Genomic DNA, 18369 nt, shown 5'->3' with positions numbered 1-18369 from the left:
AAATCTTATGTGAGCAAAATACATGGGCCTTTATGTCATCTCACCTATACAGGCTGTTGTTTGAATCACTCTGTGTTAAGTTCTTTTTAGTACACATTTGTGTTAAGATAGTTACACTGTAAAAAATAGAAAAAAAAAAAAAAAAAAAAAGAAAGAAAAAAGTTGTGTCATCTCTGTTGCAGATTGGAAATGAGTCTGAGAGACCAAATTAATTTTAAGTTCCCAGTAGCATGGACCTGATTCAAAGAGTCCCTGGAACTGGCTTATCTGAACTCAGAAGCTCACGCAAATAAGTTCTTTGGGCTTTCAAAAGTTCTGATCTCAGGTTTGTGTGTAAAAACATCCCTCTCTACGTGATTTTCCCACGCCATTTACCTTGTTGAATATTTAACCAGTTACTAGTCTATGTGACAGTATTCAAATCGCTGAGCCCAGAAATCCCTAACAGAGGTGTTGGAGAGGATGGGTCCCACCAGAAAAATTTCCACCAGTCCCAAGATACTAGGCATTTAGTTTCTCCAAACCAGGGGACTTTTATTTGGACTTTCTGTGCTTTCATGCAATTTTGTGCCCCTCTAACTTTTCACCCATCCATACCACCTCCCCCTCCCTGGCAGGAGGCATCTTGGCTGTATGCAGAAATGCTTGGCCTGGCCAGCGAAGGCATCTCCAGCCTCAAATCTTTCAGGCACTTTGAGGAGCAGAGAGATTATCTCTGCAGCAAGGACACTTGCACTGCCCTCAGCTTTGTAGGCTGTTCCTGCTGCTCTTTTAATTTAGAGAGAAGTGTATTTTGGAAAATAGCTTGGCGTGCTCTCACCAGAGAGCTCCAGCTGTGGTTCCACGCTGGCTGGTAGCGATGCCTCAGAGGTGAATTCAGGTGCAAATTTGACAAGACACATATAAATGGCAAGGACAGAAATAGTACCTTTAAAGTACAATTATTCCCTTAGGTTGACATTCCTGCCCAGCAGTGCGACAGGTTCTCAAGGAAAAAGCAGCATTAGGGAAAGCAGTTTCAAAACTTTTTTCTGAAGTTTCATAGCCTCATCCTGTAATCTTTATACACCCAGGAAATCCTTACATCTGTGATCTGGGTTACCAGTGGTGAGTGTCTGACTGAAGAGTGAGAATCAGACCCTAATTAAAAGATATTGATCATTACAGTTTGGCTGGTGTCTCTCATCCACTTCCATCCTGCATTTCAAGAATTGCAGAAATAACATGAAGCTCAACAGCTCTCAGAGCTGATGCTGAGCCTCCTGCCATTTCATCCCTTCACCAGGATGGTTCCTGGTGGCCACCGTGCCATTAATTTTCTATGTTAACTGAGGGAAGGGCCCTTTGGAGCCCCCCACCATACACTTTCCTCTCTCTCACTCCAGCACCAGCAGCAATTCCCACTCTTCCCAATAACCTTCAGCTTCCTCGAGCCTATATGTATGACAAAGACAGACCTTTAAAACATTGGACAGAGACCCAAATTGAAGGGCACTGTGATAAATTCTGGCAGCGGTTTGACATGATGGGAAATTCATTCCTCCCACATAAATTATTTTCTGCACTTTTCAGGCTTTAGCCTTTTACTGTGCATTTTCAGCAATAAACAGTGAAATATGACATTATTTACTTGTGAAGCACTAATAATGCATACATGCCATAAAACCTGATGATGCTCTGGAGAGCTCGCAGTCACCAGCATAAACACAGGGAAGACAGAACGTGCCAGAGACCCTGCGCAGGGACGGCCACGCGTGCCCTGGCTGCTTCCCTGCTTTATGCCTCCCCGAAGCATCACTGATTTCAGGCAGCCCAATTTATTCCCTGCTGACTTAGCTCCCCAAACACATGGGATGCCCTCTCCTTTAGGGTTCATCTCCCCTGATTTTATAAATATCCCTGAGCTACTCTATTGCTACCCAACCCAGGCTGTTTAGCAACACATCCCCAGGGGAGCCAAGTTCAGCAGGAACTGTGAGATGGGGTAAAACCTGAGCCTTGCTAAACCTCACTGCCAGGCCTGCAGTGCTCTGGCACAGATAACTTGGCATGTCTGGCTGCAGGGTCAAAGTGTCAGAAATGATTTTCAGCATATGTGAGTGGATAAAGCTGTAATGAAGTCCAGCTACTTTATTGCTTTTTTTATTATTATTTCTTGAGGCCTTCCATGCTGATGTAGCTTGACTTTATGTTACTGAGCTTTGGGATAATCTAGCCTGGCTTTGCAAGTTCAGACATAGCCATGCCCACACCATGTTCTCATACCCACACCGTGTCCTTGGCGCTTCTGTCCTTGGCTCTGTGGGCTGGGAGCTGGCTGGATCTGCAGCAGCAGCCTCCTCCTGGAGAAGAGGTTCGTAAGACGCATTTGTGGAATCCCGGTGGTAATGTTTCTTTAGTTACACCAAGCCAGGTTTCAAATTAAATTAAAGGTGAGGCCTGGGATGCCGCTAGGTGCTAGCAAGCCTCTGAAGCCAGAGGGATTCTTGAAAAAACCCCAGGAAGAACTTGGATTAAATGTGCTCAGTAGCCAGGTCATCCTTTGTCATCCCTTTGGGCTTTGGCAGTGTGAGGAGTGCATTTTGCTTATCAAACCCTCAAAACACCTGAAAGACAAGAGCTGGCAGCAGAGTTAGATTGTCTGTGAGCAGGGAGAAGGAACCTGGTCTCCTCCAAAGAAAATACGAAGCAGCTTTGGCCATATCTATTATCATTATTGGAGCTGTCAGCTGAGATTCAATACAGAGCTTTAGATAGATGTATCGAGGCCAGTTTCCATGCTGACTTACCACAGCAGCGAAGAAGCCAGATCCCGTCTCATTTGTGCTCATTTAATCCCATTGATGTCACTGGAGCTAAAGGTGAGGAGGAAGGCAGCAGTGGGCTCTGCAGACCACAGCTCAGGGCACCAGCTTGGCTCGACCACCTCGTCCTCCCTTCACCAGCCCCAGGAGATGACGGGGGGGATTCGGGGCCCCTGAGTCTTGTGCAAACCCCAGGACCAATGTGTAGGGACAAGCTTTTCTGGAATAAAAGATTTTGCCCCAAATCAGGTCACTGGGAATCTGGACCGTAACTCTCTACCCTAATTTTCTGATTTCTATTATTCTCCCTCTGCGGTACATTCTTACAACTTAACTGGTTTGCTCCATCTTAAGGTTGTACAGAGAAAAGGAGACCGTTTGCTATTTTAGCAGAAGTTAAGCCAATATTTCTGTTTTGCAGCCCATTCCACAGAGCTGTGCAGCAGTCGGTCTCAAAGAAGCAGGGCCGTGTCAATTCTCCTGTCTGTAATAAAAATATTGTGGTAGGAGTTAGATCCCTGTGGTGTGCTGATTTTCCTCCAGTATCTATATATTTCTGTAGAAAATTAGAATATTCAGGAGAGGTAGTCAGTCTGTTCTAGGACTGCAGCTAGAGTTTGCTGTCCGGATTAATTAAAGGGCTGCAGAAGCTGCGAATGTGATTACCTCTTCTTCTTATCTTGTTCCAAAGTCCAAGCAATATCTACAGTGTTTGAAAGTTATATATGTTTTTTTAAAAAATCAATAGCAGTGAAGTTCTCATTATCACCAACCTACAAATAAAGTTGTAGGAGAAGCAGAGAAGGGAAAACATTGGTGTGGAAATAGGCTTTGCCTTTACATTTGCAAGTGGATTTTCCTCATAAGGAAAACTGTTGAAAATCTCAACAATTACTAATGCAAAACACAAAAAAAAAAACGTAACCCACCATCATCACCTCCTATAGGTGAGGCTTTAAAAAGCAGTTTTCTGAGTACTCAGGATCAGGTACTTGAGGTGAGCTGGGTGTTGGATTTTGGCTTGGCCACCAAATTCCAGCCTGCGAATTCTTCTGTACCTTTTTCTCCACGGACAAGGACAGTTTAATAGGAGGTCCCCACAGAGGACCTGGTAGGACCTTGTAAGGTAGAGACAAGACTGTTCTTTGGCCCCAAGAGCTGAACACAGGTACCTCGAATCTTCCCTTCTCCCAAGGCATGCGGGTCTCAAGTAAGTGCTGCTATTCAAATTGCTCTTCTTAACTGAGAGTGCAGCAGCTGAGATGAGGGGAGACTTTATACCTGAGAAGGATGCTTTCTCTCTTCCATCTCATGGGGCACTTGCCATCGCTCCACTTGTGCCCCCCACTGCTGCCACTGCCAGCTGGACCTTCAGATGGAAGAAGGCAGCTTTATTTTGCCCGAAGGCTGTGCTGATTCGGGGCATGTGTTGGTAGCTCAGCACCAGGCTGGTGGGTTGGGCTGGGATGGGCCCCTCCAGCTGCAGAGGGGTTCAGGCAGAGATGCCATCGCATCTCTTCCAAAAGCCACTGCCACAGCCCTGTCGGCTCCAGAGCTGTCATGCACTGCCATCTGCAAGCAGCAAGGTCAGCGAAGTTGCTAGTGCCCTTTGAGCCTGCTGTGATAAACACACCGTCACAAAGGCTTTATAACACAGCTCAGAACAGGATCTGCCCTTTGTTATCCAAACGAGGTCGAATTTGTGCCAGCACACAGCTATGAGTCACGGCAGGTTTCGATTGGGATTTCTGATTCCTGAACAAGGACTGATGAGGCTCCCTGGTAGCTCCCATTAATCTTCTTCCCCACGGGCTCTGCATGGCTGCAGTTGAAGAGGTTTTGTGTTTGCTCTCACTCATTTGCACAAAAGGTGACCATGCAACAGGTCTGACAGCCAGGACACGGACAGGAAGGATCTTGTCTGGGTTTCAGGCCACAGATTTCACAGCCGTCCTTTGTCATGTCTCAGCAGTGCCTTGGAGAAATGCAGCTGCAAGGAGAGGTTTCAGCCCTTGCTCATGAGACGTGGTGGCTCAAAACAGCTTCTCAAGGGATAAAGGGAGCTGCTTCTCACTGGTGGGGCCAGAGCATCCCATCCCTGGAGAATTTCTTAGCATGACAGCAGTGCAAATGACTGCCCACCACACCAATACTGGTGTCTGTAAGCAGCAAAGCCACCTGCGTTTTTCAGCTCGGCAGGCTTCCTGCTCAAAGCTTTGCAATTTAGGTCTCTCCTTAGTATTTCAGGAAGTTTTCAGACCAATTAAATCTTTAATGATTGCCTTTCCGTTCTTTGCACACTAGCTTCACTTCTGCCTTTGTTTCAGACTAGCTGCATGCCTGTGTAGAAACCACCTTAAACACACCTGGGACAGGAGAAAAATTCATCTCCCTGCACCCCCACTCTCCTCCTCAGACCACATTCTGCCAAGGAGAGGAGAAAGCAGCAGCCTTGGGTTCACAGTCCCAAGAAGTTGAGGGAATTAGTTTTCTATTGAGCCTTTCATTTTCCAGATATCAAAACACTTTGTGAAGTCAGGGCCTGTAGGGAAGCAGAGCTGCTATTTATGTGATCAATAAAAAGTTTTACACGGAGCCTTGGATGCTCACAAAAGATGGGAAAGAATGTAGCTGAAACAGCTCTTCACATGAAAACAAGATGTTTATTGGTATTGAAATACCCTGCTAGGCTGAAATCAGATGCCAAGCAATGTAAGCTCAAGCCAGGATGGCTCTTGTTGGGGAGGGGAAAGGAGCAGGCTGGCTTTTTGCATAAGACTAACTAAAATTTCCCTGTCATTATGTGTAATAATAGAAGGAAAATGCACAGCATGATGAGATGATTGAGGTCGGAGCCAATGGGGATAGAGCCAATAACATTTTATGTATTTTCCTGCCATATGAATTCTTCACACCTTGAACTACTTTTCCTTGATTTTCTTCCTTTTTTTTTCCCTTTTTTTTTATTGAGGCAACAGCCAATAAAAGAAACTAATGGGTTAGAAACCACGTAAGCAGTCTCCCACTGAGCTTTACTCCCCACAGGCTCATTCCATCAAAGAGAAGGCAGCAAAACAGGGCGACTAAATGCTATGTAACAACAAAAACAAGTTGGCTGCTGCCTGCTCTGCCCCACGCTTGGGGCAGATCACATTGTCTGCAGGGGCTGTTGAGTTTGTGGGGACTGTGCCAGTCACCTGGATCAGGGAGAAGAGGACATTTTAGGGCTTTGCATAAGGCAGAACAGCTCGTGTCTTTGCTCTGTGTTTCTCCTTCCCCACTCCTTCAAATGCAAATACATCTGTCTGCCCGCTCCACTTCTTCCTGTGCCACCTCCATGTTTGGAGAAGAGGTTTCTTGCTGCAATTCCTCTTGTGCTGTGTTTGAATCTTGTTTTCTGGCTGGGATGTGCAGATACACTATTCATCCCATAGATCTCCTGCCTGCTCCTTCATCAGGAAGGGTAACTTCATCCCATTCACAATGTCTTCCTTTCTTCACTCCACCTTACTGACCTCAGCAATGTCTAGTTAGCAAATCTGGGGCTCCTGTACACAGCAGATATTACTTCCACCTCATTTCAAGTTTGCCACTCTGACAGGTTTTGTTGTGCTCTTTCTAGCACTTGGTAATTTTGCTCCATAATAACGGGATCAGTGTCTCACAATTAGTGCGAATCTTGGTGCTATGTCCTGGGAAATGAGACACAGTGGGAAAACACTGACTGTCCCCAATGCTTCCTGGGAGAAGTTTCAAAGTAGACTGGAAGAGGCAAACACTGGTTATGGCACACAAATGTAGCTTGCAGAAAGTGCAGCACTAAAACTTACGCTGAGTACAAAGCCTTGCAGTCAGTGTAGAGCAATAGCAGCAACACGATACACAATTCTATCAGGGGCTCTGGAAGTTGGAATAAGGACTTTATGTGGGATAAACTCAAGGCTTTTTGTAAAGACTTGTCCTTCCCCTGAATCCTGCTAGCTCCACATTTGGTATGTTTGCTCAGCGGGGTGGGCAATGCAGCATAGGGTGTCCTGCACCCTCCGCCCCAGGCACCACATCTTACCTGTGCTTCTCTCCGAGATCTCTCCCACCCTGTGCAAGCCACAGTTGTGGAGCTGCTCTTAATTTCCTGCATTACCTAGTCACAAGCAGTGCTGTTGGTTATCTGAAAAGATACAGGAAAAGAGCATAAGAAGATAATAAGTCTTATTTACAGCTTGGATAATCTGCATTTTAGAGTGAGACACTGTATGTAAAAATCAGGAAAGACAAAGGGGCACCTTGCAAAAGTGAGTGTTGCCTGGGCAACGTCAGCATCTGCATCCCCGCATCTCCCCGGCCCCGTGCTTAGCAAATATCCTCACCATGGTGCCTCCGTGCCTGTTCAGACTTACACCTTGCCCCCCCTCCCTCGCATCCACATCTGTTTCTCCAAGGTGAATGCACAGATATTGGCACGAGAAGTCTACATATGCCACTGGCAAGAAATGAATCTTCCTTCAGCCTTTCAGCTTGTCTCACCTGCTGTGCTCTGCAAAGTCTCAGGTCTCTGCTTGCACACAGTGCAAGCTTCACCCCATGCACGTGCCTTCAGATGGAGCCAGGCACAGTTGTGCCCTCCCTGTTTGGAGCTGAACCATAGATCCCATGTATCTGGCTGTGTCTTATCTCAAAGTTGCTTTTATGCAGTAGTTAGGCTTGAGGACAGATGCTTTTTTTTCCCCTCCACCCCTGCTTTTTTTTTTTAACACTGTAAAAGAAAAACACACTCATCTTCCAGAGTTGGGAGTTCTCTTGACAGCAGAACAGTGTGATGGATGTTCCAGGGCATCATTTCATCAGAGTATCAAGTCATGAGGTTGGCTACTGCCATTCATTCTTGTCATTTGAATCTTCTTGATCTGTACAATCACATTAAAATCCTGTAAGAGAAAAGTGCTGCACATCTCCTCATCAGGGAGGGCTATGTCGGTTCATTCATCCAGCCCCAGGACAGCGTAAATGGAGGGGAACTCTTTGTCTGACTATTCATTGAAAATGAAACAAAAAATTCTGGTGGTACCTAACCCCAATCCAAATCCATTTTCAAAAGGAAGAGGACAATTGTCATGGCATTTATTTTTTGTAGTTTTCTCCACTCCAATCATATTAAAAGTTGGAGTTTTCCTCTTGCCAATGACAAAAGGAATTTGCCTTTCTTATGCCTTTTACTCTGACTTTTTCTTTTTACCATCTTGAGTAGTGGGCTGGTGGCCAGATTTCTGAAAGTATTTAAGCATCGCCAGATGCAGCTGGGTACCTGGAGGGATTTTTCAAAAGCTTCTTGCTGTAATTGTTTATGATATTCTTCACTTCCCATCATGATCTCTTTGGTAGCATCCCTATTCCTGCCAGCATTGCATCTCCTATTGCAGAACTGAATTGGATTTTGATTTTCTTACTTTTAGTCTCAGAACTCCAGGGAACTGTACAACGGAAGGGGAAAATGGGCAAAATTTGCTGCAAATGGTTACATTTGCATAGAGTTTAGTGTTCTTATAAATACCAATGGGATACTGAGAAGGTGCATGCTTTCATTTACAGTAGCAGAACTTCAGTATAAGCAGAGTCTTTTCATAGATGGGATCTTGCATTGAGAAACATACAGAAAAATCAACTGCCTGCTCCCTTTAAAATGCAAAATATTGCAAAATTGCAACATAATGGCCAAATTTACCAGTGGATTTTGAGCATTTGTGTGTTTTCTTAGAAGCAGCAGTTAATTTGCTGAGAGCCTCCTTGTCACTTTTTCCCAGTGTAAACTCTGGGGGTCACATTTGTGTTGTTATTAATAACCAGATAAAAAACTGAGTGAGATTTGCAGGCAGATCTGCAGAAAGTAGCAGTGTGAGGTTGTCCTCCTCCACCAGGACAAGCTGCAGGAGCCATCTCAGCCCAGGATTGTTATTAAGGATGCAATTTCCATCCTACACTGCCATCTATAGCGCAGTGCTGTACACAGCAAACAGCATCGCGAAAATCAGACCAGAAGCCAAAAAAACCACCCCAACTGAGGCAGCAGGCTGTAAGAAACTTTAGTGCAATGAATTAAACTGGCATTTTAGGGACCATGGCCCATGTTGTGCTGCACTGGATGGGAGTGGAAGAGCTTGGGGTGTGAGTCCCACCTGCCCTCATGTCTGAGCATCCCTGATTTTGGGGGGTTTGTAACATAAATTCATTCCCTCCAAATCAATACAGAAATGGCCAGCTTTCTCCAGGGGACAGCTCAAGATATAATAAATCAGAGGCGTGAAACCAAATCCCGTTTTGACTTTGATGAGCAAAGGGAATTTCTCTTTATTTTTTATTTTTAAACCAGATGTTGCTTTCATGCTCTGAAACCTCTGAAACAGCTGAATGGATTTTCTTCAAACTCCTCACACACACAAAAATTCACCTTTGGGCTGCAAACAAGCTTAAGAAATTGCACTGCAATGAAGATTATTTTTTTTTTCTACTCCTCTCTTCCTTTTTTTTTGATTTGGAAAGTTAAAAGGATCTTAAAATAGAAGCTGAGAATTGGATTATATGTCCCTCTGTTAACTCTTAGCACTGCTCCAAGTCTGCAATTATAGTTTCTTAAGGTGCCTGGCTCCCATCTTTCTTATGCTTCCAGCTGCCACATTTTTTATTAAAATAACTGCTAAAATAATGTTGAGGACCAGCTCATCTCTAGCGCAATTTGAAGAGGGAGCTTTGCTGAGAAAACTAAGAAAGCTGAGGTTTGGCCCAATTGCCAAATTGACCTGTGAAATTGGGGAAGGAGATGGAGGTCACAGAAGCTGGGGAGCCCTAAATCGGAAGAAACGCCCCCTGTGCTCTTTGTGGCTCACCAGCATTCTTTGGCAGGAGAGACAGAGGAATGGCGCAGCGGTGTCAAGTGCTTTCGTCTGAGCCATTTGGTATTGAAATATGTATCATGAAACCTGCAATCTTAATAGAGCAGAAAAATAGCACAGCCAGGTCACCACCAGGAATGGATACCTCACAGGCAGCTAGAAAGCGACATAAGAAATAAAAGGTGTAGTTATAGCATATACATAACATATGTAGTTATCTAAGAAACCTTGTAATACTGCAGAAATCTCAGGCTTGTTCCCATCAGTTCTCTGTTTTTCAAGATCAAGCCAAGAGCAGCTTCCAACAGAAAGGTTGTGTGGGATGCCTCATCCCAACAACAGCCTCATGGCAATATTCATTAACGGTCTGGGAAATGCATATCTAGCTTATTACAGTCCCTTTCTGTACTGTATGGGAGTATCTAGGGGCATTGAATGCTTGGAAAATGTTTTAATTGACAAAGGTTGGGCCAGAACCATTCAGCTCCTGCTCTCACCATTAATTTTCAGTGACCCCCATTTGTGCTGATGAAATATCTTGCATGAGTAACTACTCCCAGCCTGAACACAAAGCAGATGAAGCCCTGTGTGGGTACGGGAGGAAAGCAGGATTTGGATTTCCCAGATAAAGGATTTCAGCCACCCAAAAGCACTGGAGATTGAGGGGGAGCCGTTTGTGACCCCTGGAAAGGATTTGGTAGGAGCAGCCCTTCACACAGAGGAGCCAAGCAGGCTCTGTGCAGATGGTTGCATTAGTCAGCTTGGCTGCTAGCTGTTTTAACAGAAAATTATATGCTAAATCAAGCACTGGGAAACAAATTGCACACTTGGCTTGACTGGAAGGCCAGCGTCTGGCACAGATAGCTTTTCTCAATGGAAGTGCATCTACCTCCCACGGGACGTGCTGTCAGGATTTGCCTTTAGCAATGCTGGATGGCCAGAGCAAAAGCCAGACTCTTAAGGGCAGCTTCAGCACATGGGTGCTGTATTTGCTGCCAAAGTATGTGCATCTTTCCTGGTTTTCCACTAAGGAAAGTGTATGGCATGGGGCTAGCTGCTGGATGTTTGTCTTGGGGTGGGAAGCAAAGCAAAGGGCTTTTCCAGGGAAGGGCTGAAGCCTGCTTGGCTAAAGCCCTTTGGGCAAGCCAACACGTTCCTGGAAGGATGAGAAGCAGATTCATGTGCCCTCATGAAGGGGCAGCATCTCTTGCTCTCAAGCTGGAGGAAGGAAGGGGTAAACCAGAAACTCACGTTAGCCTCTTAGCTAACAAACCCCGCAGTAAACTTTCCCTGTTTACACCTACAGTAATTCCTCCCCTTGTTTTTGCAAGCCTAGTTCAATTTTCTTTCTATTCTTGTGCATGTATCTCCAAATAGCCAATTACTCATGTTAGACCCTGCCAATAAATTGTATGCTTTTTATTTGTTTCCCTTCCTTCCGGAGTCGGTTTGCATTAAGTACCACTGCAGCGTGCAGAAGGGGTTGAGGCAACGCCTTGGTGGCCACATAAACCAAGTTATTATTGAGCATGGCCCCTCTTTCTTGCAAAAGGAGCCCTTGGAAGATGCAAGCAGCTGGAATATGGGTATTTTCATGACCATAAAAACTTCATTTAACGTTTATTACTATTGAAAAGCCTTGGATAGGTGCATTTCTCATCCAGCTGGTTAATCGGAGGTTAGAGGCCACCACACCAACAATTACACAGATATGTACCTTTGTGCGTGTATAAGCCATGTATCTCAACCTCTTTCCAAAAGAAAATCAAAGGCAAAGTGTTGCTAGCATGGAGACACACAAAGAGTACCCTCTCTTTTTCATCTGAGACTCCAGTGCAGGCTCGCAACGCCCACTTAGGCTCCTTTCAGCTCCCAACATGCCTCTGGGTTGCCTAGCAATGCTAACAATATTTTATGAGGCCTTATTCCAGAGGCACATTTTGCTAATGCTGAATTTTAGCTAGAAGCTCCCAGAGAAGCATGGTAGAAGCCTGAGATAGCATCACACCAATTTAATACATCCAGGATACAGGGGAAAAAGAAAAAAAAACCAAATTATCGTGATGTGCATTTGGCAATAAGGCTGTAGCAACACAAACATTTATCTGTGAATGTGCCAAGGTTCCAAACCAGCACCTCCGAAAGGAACTGGCTGCTGATGGACAGAGGCTTCTTAGCAAACACCTAATGGAAAGAAATGATGAGGGAAAGCAGCAACTTCTGGATGAATGGGACAGAAAGGATTCAGTAGAACCAGCTGTTGCCATCCTAATGTTGGGTGCCTCCAGGGAAGGCTGACTCCATTGCCCGTGGTTGCCCCCCAAGGTTGCTGATGCTGGGAATTAAATGGGCTGATGGAACTGTGGGCTCCAGCATGGCTCGGAGAGCCTGGGGGGAGCTGTGACCCCGGGGTCCCCCACTGCCTGGGCTGACCACAGAGCTCCACCCTGGCAAGGCCCTTGGCACACACGCAGCTCCCCAAAAGCAATGGGTTCAGGGCTGTGGGCCCCCAGGTCCCACAGCAGCAGACCCTGAGGTCTGCACTTGTCGAGGTGATGCATTAAACTGGCACGACCTGGATGGGACACCCGTGGTAAATCCATCCCAGCTGGGCTGCAGCACAGGTGATCGCAGAATCCCACCTGGGCGGCTGCTTCGCAGCTCTGCGCACCAGCAAAGGTCAGATGCTGAGCTGGGACAGGATGGGAACAGGTCTGCTGGCGGAGCAGCGGGCAGGTGGAGGGAGTCTGGTGGGAGATAACATCGATCAAATTACTTTCTGCTCTGAGCTAGATGGATGATAAAGGTACCAAAATGCATAAATTTGTTTCAAATCACATTCCCTTGGTTTCTCCCTCTCTAGCCCCAAACAAACATATAAACCAGGCATAAACAAGCCAGTAGAGTTAGAGTCAATGTTTCCAAAGGCTACAGAGTTCCTACTTTTATTTTTTAGTTTGGCTAATGCAAACTTTGTCCAAGACTCACACCTTCTGTAAGTTACTTTTCATGGTTCAGGTTTTTTAAACCCTACCTTTAAAAAGAAGAATAGCACCCTTCATTTCATCAAAGATTACTCCATAATAGTAATCTCTTGCTAACATAAACTGAATTTGATTCAACCATTAAACTCTTACATTATTATTATTTTGTTGGTGAAGAATGACCTTTTGTTAAATTCAGCAATTGTTTCATTTCTGTATAACATGTATTTATTAAAAAAAAAAAATCAATAGACATGTTTTCATGCCTTCTTATTTCTCTCTCCCTGTTTTTGGAGAGTTTTTCTTTTTATTCAATTTCCAGGGTGCACAGGGTTTTTTCCTAAGCAGGTAAACACATCCCCTCCTGCCTGTAAAGCAAGTGCATTAGCATGAGAGAACTGGTAAGTGAAAATTATTCTAAACTGAAGTGAGATGCATTTCATTGATTTTTTTCACTGGCCCAGCTGAAGGACAAGTAAACTGGATTTTTAAAATCCTTTTGCTTTTAATACTGTATGGTATTATTAGTAACGTAAGTAAGTAAAACTTTTTATAGTAGATGTTTTTCTAAAGTTGACAGTGTGCCCTTAAATTAATGCATGACGATTGTCAATACAGAGTTTTCCAGCACTTACAGCAAACACCCTTATCACACTAACATAACTATTGCAACCAAGAGGAAAAGGGAGTGCAGAATGGGAAAAGGGGAGATTTTCACACTTAATCCAGGATTTTACTGGGAACCAGAGTTAGTGCTGGAAATATAATCAAAGGTTAGGTTTGCTCAGTGATTTAGATGTGTCTGCAAAACAGCTGGACATCTGCAGGAGAGTGCCTCCCCCAGCATCTGCTCCCTGCTGAGAGGCTCCACTGATCCCAAAGGATGCTCACCTACTGAAAGCAAATACGGTTTACAAGTGTCTTTGCCAGTCCCTACTTCAAGGATAACCCGTTGATGACCAAACCCAAGAATAGGTCACAGCAACTTCAAATTTCCTCTACAGGGATGCTACACAGCAGCTGAAGTCCAGAGCTGTTCCCACATGGGTCCCTGGACTCCTTGGCTGGGTCCGTGTCAGGGCACTGAACCTTCACCTCACCTCTGTGGTTCCCCATCCCTTACTTGAGAAAAATCAAAGCCACATGAAGACCCACCACCACATCCTTCCTCCAGGTTTAACTCGCCCAGGAGGGTGCCCACCACATATGTGCAGTCCCAGGATGGCCCACGTGATGTAGCAAGGAGGCCATTTACACACACAACCTGGTGGTTATGGATCTGATTCCAGACTTCCCTGGCCTCCCCTGTGTGGTTTATGCTTGTGAAAATATAGGAAGGAAGTGGGGATCGGGTGTGACCACAGTGATTTTGGCAGCATATTACACTGGCTGTATATCATGATAGATTCATCATCATAGGTGTGAATCACAATGTAAAGTTTGGGACAGTAAACACGCAGGTCCTGTGATTTTTGTTTAAATGTTTTGTAATAAAACAGGGAAAATTCTGTAGCTTTACTGTCCCCTCTAGCTTCTCAGGTAGACTGTAAAGCAAGATATTTAAGATCAGCTGCTTCCAACCCTCCAGACAATGCATGGAGCTTGTTTTCAACAGCGACAGGCAGTATACGCTACAGTTGCTCATAAAAGTTCAAAACCACATTCCTTTTGGGCTGAAAGGCTTTGTGTTTGATATCAGATTTTATATTTATTGGTTCAGTTGTTTTTAGCTGTTGAAAAGTATGTGGGTTTTTTTTCCTCTGTTTGTATCGATGGAAAGTGAGAAAATGAGATCATTCAAAAATGACTAAAGCAAATAATTCAGACCTGGCTTGTGCTATGGATTTCACCGAGGTCTATGTTTCAAGCCAGAATGAAAGTAAGTTAGCTAAGTGCCTTAAAGCTCAAAGCACATAGACCAGTGTAAATTTTATGAATTATTTTAACTGCAACCCATGAAATGGTATTGCTTTTGTAAAATTATCTCGACAACAAATGGTCTTGTTCAAGGCTTTCCAAAATGGGCTATCATACATCAGACAGGCTCTGGCTTGGATTCTAGAAAAGCGACAGCATTTCTGCATGGGGAATGAGCAGATCACATAATCTCTTAGGGAATGGCAGAGTCTGGGCATCAGATGTTCCTAGGTCTTTATTGTATTTCAGAGAACTTGCTGTGAAAATATATTCTTGATAAGTGTGATTTAAAAAAAATTCCCTGTGAAACCTAAATAAACTGTGATAGAAACATTTCCAGCATGCTGGAGTTTACAGTAAACAGGATCACAGCTGATTTAAAAATGAAAAAATTCATTACTATAGAAAGAACAATCTTTCCAGGCTGTGCTGTTCTTGGGAAGGAGCTAACAAATGCAGCATCTCATTTAGTCCCATCTTGCCAGGCACCAAGGCCGCTGCTCAGCACCCATGAAGCACACAGCATCTTGCAGGAGGCAGCCCTGACTGAGCAGGGTTTAAGCGATGCCCTCCTTGAGCTAGGTCCCACTGTCTGCATGCTTTTTTCTGCCTCCGATACTGCTCCTTTCAGTATAGCAGCCTACTGGCATTAGGAAAAAAAATGGTAGGTTTGCATCCTTTGTGAGATTTTGGGACCATAAGTGCTCCCACCACATTTCTGACTCACCGGTGTTGTTTTCTTCAACCTTCTGCTGATTAAAAGCTGTGTGGGAGAAGAAAGAATTCCTCTATCATTGTATCACCTCCTCCACAGGCCAACCCTTTCTTATCAGGTCATCTGGATTAAAAGCTGGCTCAGAGCCATTGTGAAAGATTTGTAAAGATGTTGTGATTGAAGAGGGGTATTTACAGGTGTCCCAGATGGGATTAGACCCACCATTAGATGTGCTTCCAAGACCCTCAGCAGCAGGTCAAATCCTCAATGCCGCTGTGAACCTCGCAGGTGCCCTCCTGGTCAGAGATTCGTGTTGTGGCTGCAGCCTCTGCAGGCAGGCGGATTTATATGGGTTGCCCCAGATCAGGACCAAGGGTCATCACTGGAGGGTTAAAAGCACAGATCATGCAACAGAATTGAGAAAAACAGGTAGAAATTCCATGGGAGGCTGGGTTAGACATCATGAGAGTGTTTGTCTGTGAGACAGATACCATTATGTGCCTGAATATGTTTCAAAACAATGAATTTTATTTAACTTCTTTCAGCCACTTGGTTAAGAAGAAAATCCTACCAGACACGTATAAGTGCAAACCCCATTTTGCTCCTGTGTCACAGCATTGTGATTTCCCTGAGACACAAAGCAGAATTAAAATCCACCCAACTGGAGGAAGAAGTGAGGCTGCTCCTGACCGCAGGTGCATTGGAGAAAATAGCTCCACAGATACAGGGCATATTGTTCATCACTTACGTTGCTTCAAATCAGTCTGGACAAAAAACACAACAGCGTTTAAAACCTACTTGATGGCTCAGGGAAGGGAAAGGGAAAAGGGTTGCAGGGAGCTGGGCAGAAATTTGAGAGAATACTGCCCTATTCTCTTGTATTTTATCTAAGTATTTGTGTGATGCAGGTCCTGAAGTCTCTGCTCACTTGCTAATGATGCACACTTCACATCAGTGGAAGCTCTATCACCCTTAACCCCATCAGATTGGCACCGCACTCAGGAAAAATGCTGGACTGGGCTAGCACAGAGACAGCAGAGTCTCTTTTCCTTAGAGTAATTGCTTTCCTTCACTCTTCTCCTCCTCCTTCCCTGGGTCAGGGCTGTGTGCATTAGGCTAGCTTTCATTGTGAGCATCAATGTGTTGTCTAGCTGCTGGGTAAATACATCAAGCGGCTCACGCCCAGCGTGCGGCTCACACCGCTCATTTCTGTCAAAGCTGCTTTTCAATTACGCTTTGGTCTGGGGGTAGAACAGATTTCCTGCAGTGTCGAAGCTGGGCAGCTTCTTTGCTGAATTGGGGCTTGATAAATATGTATTCAGTCTCATGCTTCAGAATCGTGAGCAACAGCCATATGAAATGCTATAGAAATGCAGCATTTTACTTACAGAAACTGTTTTAAAGCAGACGCCATCCAGAAGATAAATGCAGAAATGTACCCTTTTATCACTGTTTTTGCAAGATTTGTGTTTGCCCAATGCAGTGGTATCTGGGTGACCATAACAACCCACTACATTCATTTGCCCACAACTGATAGCACAAAAGAGATTCCTGCCATATATCGCTGTGTTGAGACAGTCAGCAATGACACACTGCCAAACAAATATTTGACAAAGGACAGTCAGGTTTTGCACTGCTCTCTGAGCAACATCAACTCTATCCCAGCTACTTTCTGCTCTCACTGTCCCCTTCCCAGCTGCTTTGTTTGAATGTTTAACTTCTCCTCCCGGTTCAGGTTGCCCTATTGCACAGACGTGACGGAGCAGGGCAGCATCTCAAAATGGTTCCAGGTGTCTCTAAAAAGTGCCAGGAGGGATTATTTCTGCACATACACAGGCAGTCAAGCTTGTACAGGGTCTCAGCGGCACACTGTGCTAGTGCCTGAGCACGGTCCTGGCTGGAGCAAGTCCACAGCTGGCCAGTTCGGATGGCCAGGGATGGCCAAGGTGCCATTCCCACATCTGAGTGTTTCACCAGTGCCTGGTGACATTACAAGGGTGGCACAAGGACCATGCTGTCCCCCTGCCTGGGTCCCAGCTCCTGCTAGGGCTGCTCCCCACCTCAGCTCCCTGCAGCTCACAGTACCTGGCTGGCAGCTCCTGGCCATCTGAATATTTCAGTTGGCAACTTGTACAATCAGGAAGTTTGGCCACACCTGCAGACATATTCATCTAAAACCCTGCTGAGGAAAATGAACCACTTTAAAGTCAATCCAGCCATACAGGATGAGATTAATTTAATTCAAACAGTTTTGAGTGCATTTACATCAGGCATTTATACTGGAGCAGCCAGCTTGATTTTAAGCAGGATTAGTTGACTGGAGGAGCGCAAAGCGTTTCCTTGTCTGAAGGGCCCTTGGTTTGATGCTGTTGCGGGGTGGATTAGAGCTGAGCAAAGCAGTGGAGGCTCCCGAGCAGAATGCTCTGTTCCTCACAGCGCAAGGAGCTTAGGGAATGGATGCCGCAGGCGGACGGGCTGGTGAGACACAATGAGCACAACCCATCAAGCAGCTCCAAGGAATCCTGTTTCTACACACTGCTTGATCACAATTTGCATGAAGCTGGGATTTATCTCGGTGATGGTGCTGGCTTAAGCAGCAAATTCCACTCAGACGAAATTAGAAAAAGAATTGTTAGAAGAAGAATCTCACCGATTCGTGCAGCAGGAGCGTCTCGGTGGTGCAGAGTGGCCGTGACATGTGCAGACATGCCCGTCAGCATCCCCAGCTCTGCAGCCCTGGAGCAGCAAGGCTGCTCTGGGTCTGCCCCAAAGCACTCAGGCAGCCTCTGAGCAGCGCGAGGATTTTCGCAGCTGGCCTCACATGCCAGCCCTCAGGTTATTCTCTGACCGGAGTTGCAGAAATCTGTAGCCTGTATCCAATGTGGGAGAGGCAATGCAACCCAGCCCTGCTAGCAACACGCCTCTTGGCCCCACATCAGATGGGTCCACAGGGCTGCCTGCAACTCCTGCGTTTAGAACCACCGCCCTGCTCCTGTCCACACCGGGGCTGGCTCCTGCCTCCCCAGCTGGCCTGCCCGCAACATATTTTCCCATGCAGCCATGGA

The sequence above is a fragment of the Tyto alba genome, unplaced genomic scaffold (assembly GCF_018691265.1).
Source record: "Tyto alba isolate M040663 unplaced genomic scaffold, T.alba_DEE_v4.0 Super-Scaffold_28, whole genome shotgun sequence".
NCBI classification, from domain to species: domain Eukaryota; kingdom Metazoa; phylum Chordata; class Aves; order Strigiformes; family Tytonidae; genus Tyto; species Tyto alba.
The sequence above is the reverse complement of the archived record's forward strand: the minus strand, read 5'-3'. Positions refer to the sequence as shown.